The sequence below is a fragment of the Emydura macquarii genome, unplaced genomic scaffold (genome assembly GCF_026122565.2).
Source record: "Emydura macquarii macquarii isolate MOO-44397 ecotype Brisbane River unplaced genomic scaffold, CSIRO-AGI_Emac_v2 contig_3624, whole genome shotgun sequence".
NCBI lineage: Eukaryota > Metazoa > Chordata > Testudines > Chelidae > Emydura > Emydura macquarii.
The window spans coordinates 99,195-105,215 of NW_027133761.1; the positions used below are offsets into that span (position 1 = coordinate 99,195).

Below are 6,021 nucleotides of genomic sequence, written 5' to 3' on the forward strand. Positions count from 1 at the left end.
AATCTCACCACTTAGTATGAGGGAGCTGCAGAGAGCAGAAATGAGACCCTGAGAAAAAGCTATAAAAGAAAAAATCTCTCTCTTTTCTCCTGCCAATGCCAGGACCCTCTGTCCAACACAGCCCCAAGGTCCTCTCCCCTGCTCCTCTTTACCTCTGAACCTTCAGCAGCTGCTCTAAAATCCGCAGCTGCCCTCAGGACTCACAGTGCCTCTTTTGCCCATTTAGCCCTTGCCCTGCGCAGCAGTTTCCTTCAGTCTCTGAAAGTCTCAGTGGGGAATGATGAGCCCTTTGTGTGCGAGGGGAGGTCAGGTCAGTGTCTAGGTGCAGGGACGTGGCAATGTGTGATTGCTCCCAGATGGATTGGCAGCAGGCCAAGCCAGCAAGGAAACCCAGCCCAACTTTCCTGGGTATAAATATCCCTCGTGTCTGAGGCTGTTAGTCACTCACCAGCTTCTTTGTGGGTAGATCCAGAGCTGATACTGCACCATGCAGCCCCTCACCCATGCGGTGCTCTGCCTGCTCCTCTCCTCCTGCTTCCAGGGTGCAGAAGCACAAAGTTACATCTCCACCCTCACTGTCCCCAACGGAGGCCAGTGGGGTGAATGGGGGGAGAAGAAGTTTTCATTAAATGAAATGGATTTTCATTAAAGGTAAAATTCTTCCCATCCCCTTGCCACTTCCTCACCCTCTGATCCACACTCATCACTTAGTATCCCAGCAAGAATTTCTCTTGGCTCTAGACAGTTTCTAGTTCTCTTTTTAAAAATCCTCTTTTCCTCACACTCTGGCCAGCCATCAACATACAGGGCCAGTCAGTTTACTAAAGGGTGGAGGCAGGAAATATCTGTGACCACAGATCTGGGGCTGAAAGGAGATGAGAACACAATTATCTGTCCAGGTGGGTTTATGGGTCTTTGCTTTTGGCACAACCGGAGACATCTGTTGAAGGAGAAGGGGGCATCGGGCAGAGTTAGGAGGTGATATTAAAGTTGTTAAATCTGTTTGTCTCGGGTAAGCCACAAGTAAGAGGGGAGGATGTGACCACTGTCTGTAAGTATCTGAAAGGTGTTAACATCAAAGGAGATAGTGGGCATATTTGGGGAGTAAAAGGAGGAGAAAGGGAATAAAATTAATGATGGAAGTTGGCTTGAAACTTATTCTGAGGGCAGATCTTCATTTGAACGTTTTGCTGGCATTGTTATGCCTGCTAAGGGTGTGATTTATTTTCATTTTTTATAACTATTTCTCTGCTGGCAAAAGTCCTAGTGGGTGTGCCAAAAGTGTGGTTGCCAGGATAGTGTATTTTGCTCACCAAACTGGAATAAGGTATTCCGGCAAAAGTACATTTTGGCCATTACCGTTGTGGCTACACAAGAAGGACATAATGAGTAAGGCTAGGACAGCAAAACTTTTCTAGTGTAGAGCAGGCCTCAGGTTTCCCGGCCAGAGAGGAACCTGTTAATCTGTAGAGTAAGGGAATACATGTGAGTCCTATTACCACTTCATTTAAAGCCAGCCTGGATATTTCCCCTCTCTAGCAGCTTTGAATCTCTGTTGCTGCGAGAGTGAAAATCCAGTGTGGGGGTTGTGAGGAGGGGCAGTTTCCTCATTCTTCCCAGCTGGGATCCAGGGCTCTGCTTTCCAGGGAGGATGGCAATCGGGTGGGAAACATAAAGGGGAACATTAGGGGAAAGTTGTTTAGCTGTCTCCCAGCTTCCCAGGGCAGTGGCTATTATAAGTGTCAGGAACCTCCTGGCTCTAATTACTACTGGACATTTTTCTTTCTCTTAAGAAATGCAGTTAATTTAATAATAGGAAGTTGGGAAGATTTATTGTCTTGGGGAGTGGAGTTTCCAACCCTTCTCCTCCCAATCTGTACCTGTGTCTCCATTACTTGTACCTCTCTCCCAGGTGGAGGGCTTCCAAGGTCCTGGGGTAAAATATGATGACACAACTTTGAATGGCATTCGCCTGTACTGCACTGACGGCTCCTTCATCGAGTCCACCGTGGGGCCGTGAGTAGCTCTTTTGTTTCTCTCCCTCTTACTCTGCAACCACAGAGAGAGAATAACCATGAATGGTGCCATTTGCACAGTGTCTCTTCTCTGACTTTTCCCTCTGTTTGGAGATAATCTATGAAATAAAATTAAAAGAGGGCAATGTCTATTCTGTTTCTGTTTTTTTATGAGAGACACAGATAGCCATTTAATGTTAAAATTCAGATCTTGCGTGCCCTGGAAGTTACTGTGGAGGACGGGAGACAAGCATTGAAATGATACCAGACCTAGAGCACAGTGTGAAAGCTGTAGAAATTGGCGTGGGGAAAGGGATTTTTAGCTACGTCCTTCATGTTCTTTGAGTAAATCCTGGCCCTGCTGGAGTGAATGGGGATTTTGCTATTGACATTATCAGTTATTCGCTGCATGTGTGTTCCCTCTGTGTGCTACACCTGCTGTGGGCAAGTAGCTGGTACAGCAGACCTTGATTGAGCTGCCCAAGAAGACCACTGACTTAGTTCAGAGACAAAGGCGCTCAGCCAAGTTTACTGTTGATAAAGTACAGTACTAGCCCCCCATAGGCTCTACAGGAGCACTAATACATGTATGCCTGAGACAATGGACTGGCTCAGTAAATGGCAGGACTTTCCGCTTCCCTCTAGGCCAGAGACTCCTCCTCTGTAACCCCTCTTTTATACACTGATACAAACAAGTTTCTAATTACCCTTCTGACATGTTTAGTTACCAATCCTATCCCTTGTACTTGTTGGTTCAAACATAACATTTTTATCAATCATTCTATGCTGTCCTCTTGTCTTTCTTTTACTTGGTTCGGTGTGTTCCTGTTGCATATCCCAGTATTGTGTTTATTCCAGTCCTTTATGTTGGGGCTTACCAGCGTCTTCTGGAATCTGCATAAATGAACACACTGTGCCTTGTACTTCTTGGAAGTGCCTGTGGTTTTTTGCCGAGTTCATGTACCACACAGTGAACTTGTAAGCAAGCGTCTGCTTTGTAACAGTGCCTGACTTTTGCTCATAGACTGACTCTCGCTAATTTTGCTTTATATCAGCAGGGCCTAACTTTTGCTCACGTTAGTTCAGGCCTCAGGCTCTGTACCAGACTCCATATTTCAAGCTTTGTCTTTCTGCTACAGACATCAATGGAGACAGATTTTCACCCTGTAGGTTCTCGCTACTCTCTAATGAGCACTTGGGAGAAGGATGTCTGGGTTCAAGTTTCAGCACCAAGTGTCACAGATCCAGTCAGGTGCCCCCTTTCAATCACCCTCTGGACTACTCTGAGGGGAAGCCAAGCCTGTGTGTGCCTGGATCTCCATGTGCTTTAAACCTCCCTGGGTCTCAGCAGGCTGTAGCACTGGTTCCTCTTGTGGTTTCTCTGGCACATTTCCTGGACACTGACTCAGTCTACTACTCCTTGACAGAAGTGGGGCTGCTCCCCTCACCTGCCCTGGGCTCCCAGAACTGGCACTGTCTCCCAAGATACCCTAATTGTTTAAATAAACCCTCTCCCAGATCTCCACCCCATTGAATTCCCTCCAGAGGCAGACAGTAGTTGTGAAGCACAGAAGACACATTCAACCACTTTGCCCAGAGCTTATCAGAATTATTCTTTTATTTAGGCATACGAAGCCCAAAAGAGTACAGATCATACAAAACGATAAACATCTTGACTACAATGTCTCTCACTTGCCATTTCACCCTTCCTTTGGGATGCATTTGTGCCCAGGAAGGCTGGCAGAAGGGTTCCTCTGTCTTATGTAGGGTGTTGCATGTTGGATGGCTTCTCCCTCATGCAGTTCCCTTCCCCAGCTCCTGTGATCTTATTCTCTCCTGCTTAATGCTTCCTCTTCCTGTCTGGCTCTTTTCCCATCTTCAAATCCCACCTGGTCACCTTGCTGTTTTCTTTCTTCTGTCTTTGGTAACTTTCCACTGCTCCAAAAAATCCCTCCCCTCTGACAGAGGAGGAAGTATCTTTTGCCATGGGATGCAGTTACTCTTCTGCATAACTCTTTCCTGGTCAAAGCCCTGTCATTAACATTATGTGGCTTCTCTTGGTCTTCAGTCTGGAGAATAGCTGATGCATGTCCTGTCAGCAGTGGTGGATCTGCATACAGAGAAACATTTATGACAGAGCAGTTTTTCTGAGTAACATTTCATAGTAACTCCACAATATCAACCAGAAGTGGTACGTTCTACACAGACATTCCTAAATTCCCATTCCAGGGCATCTCCTGAGACCCCCAGGGAGTTCTCCAGCAAAACCAGGACAGACCAGGCTTGACACTTCTGATGTTTCTAAGGCTAAATACAAGCAAGAAAATACACTACTCAGGAAAAAGAAAACAAAATACCTCAGGCTCCACCAGGCCATTTTTCAGGTCACTGTTGTGTGTCCGTTGAAGCCTGGCCTTGGTGCACAGTAGCTAGGATGACTGGTGCCCCCTGATGGGTAGCAGATGCTGAATAAGTTTCAGGCAATTATTTTCTTCTCTGGCAGGTGGGGCCAATGGACTTCGAACAAAAGGTGCCAGAAGAGCAACCTGAGGTCCTTCAGTCTGATGGTGGAACCACCCCAGGGAGATGCCGATGACACGGCAGCCGACAACATCCACTTCAGATGCTCAGATGGCACATTGATGTTTGGCGGTGGATCAGACTGGGTTTCTACTGTCCAACAGACAAATACATGCAGCTCTGGAGCCATTTGTGGGATCCAGACAAAGGTGCAGACATAGCAGGGCAGAGGGGATGACACAGCGCTCAATGATGTGAAGTTTTTCTGCTGCAACTAAACAAGCACCTGTCCCTGCCCATCCCCTAACACCAGCAGCTGCCCATGAAACACCATTAAAGCTTAGCACTGCTCTTAAACAGGAAGGTGTCTGTGTCTTATTGACCCAAATCAGGCATGTGAGCATGTACCATCCCCACATCTGCAGGTTAAGTGGGGAGGCAGGATTGTGGGGAGAACCAAGAAAAGAGGAGACTGGGAGCAGAGTGGAAGGCGAGTAAAACCCCTGCACCTGAGATAACCACTATGATAAGGCGAGATGGGAGGCATGACAATATTTGGTTGAAAGGGGTGTTTCAAGGTTTTGGGTGTTACCTGACAGCTCTGTGTTCTTGGGGAACCAGGGCACAAAACCCCTACTCTCTCTGGCTCTCCTGAATGCCCCCCTAGCCCATGCTTGAACCAGAAACCAAAGGTTGCTTGAACCAGAAACCAAAGGCATCTCAATATTAAAAGGCAGTGGAAGACAGACCTAAAACCCTCCCAACAACCCCTAGCCTCATCTACATCAAAGATGTAAAAAGGAGGCATCTCCATTAGCACATCGAATGGAGAAAAGGAGCTTCATCTACATGGAAGATGGAACAAGAAATAGCATAGCGTATGGAGAAGTAACCTCCCAATCAGGGACTGCACTGAACTCTGGCATTGCCAAAGCAGGGACGCTCTGCATGATGGGAGATCTCTGCATCTGATGTAAGTGAACCCACACCTGCACACATCCAGCTCCACAGTTATCAGACCATTCTAGTTATTGCTATGGAAAACACTGAATCTCCCTGGTTGCATTGTGAGCTCCCTCAAGGAACACTGCCCATAGCCAGGAATGATCAGCTCCTTTTGTCCAGCGTAAAGAAAACCACTCTGAGATACTTCCTTGAGGCATTGTTTACCCATAACCACACCTGGTGTCTTCAAAAACCCCTACCAAAGTTCAAACACCTCTTCTGATGCCTGGATCCAAATTCTGCATCAGTCCCACTGGAACGTTCCCTCTTCCTGACTGATCATGTTGGGGGCTTTGCCTGTCTTAAGCACTCCAGACCCTAAGCTGAACAGCCTGTCTCTTGGGAACCTTTGAGCTGCACGGCGTGGTGAGACTGCCCCCGCTTTATTTCCCCAACACTCTCTCTCTCTCTTTCTCTCTCTTTCCCTCTTTCTCTCTTAGTCCAGGTATAACTTCCTACTTTTGTAATCAAACCTGGGCTA

The 6,021-nt window shown here is 47.1% G+C and overlaps 1 pseudogene; it reads left to right on the plus strand.

Moving 5' to 3' along the window:
- Nucleotides 1-487: 487 nt before the first annotated feature.
- On the plus strand, nt 488-4,813 carry LOC137145759 (vitelline membrane outer layer protein 1-like; annotated as a pseudogene).
- The last annotated feature ends 1,208 nt before the right edge of the window (nt 4,814-6,021 follow it).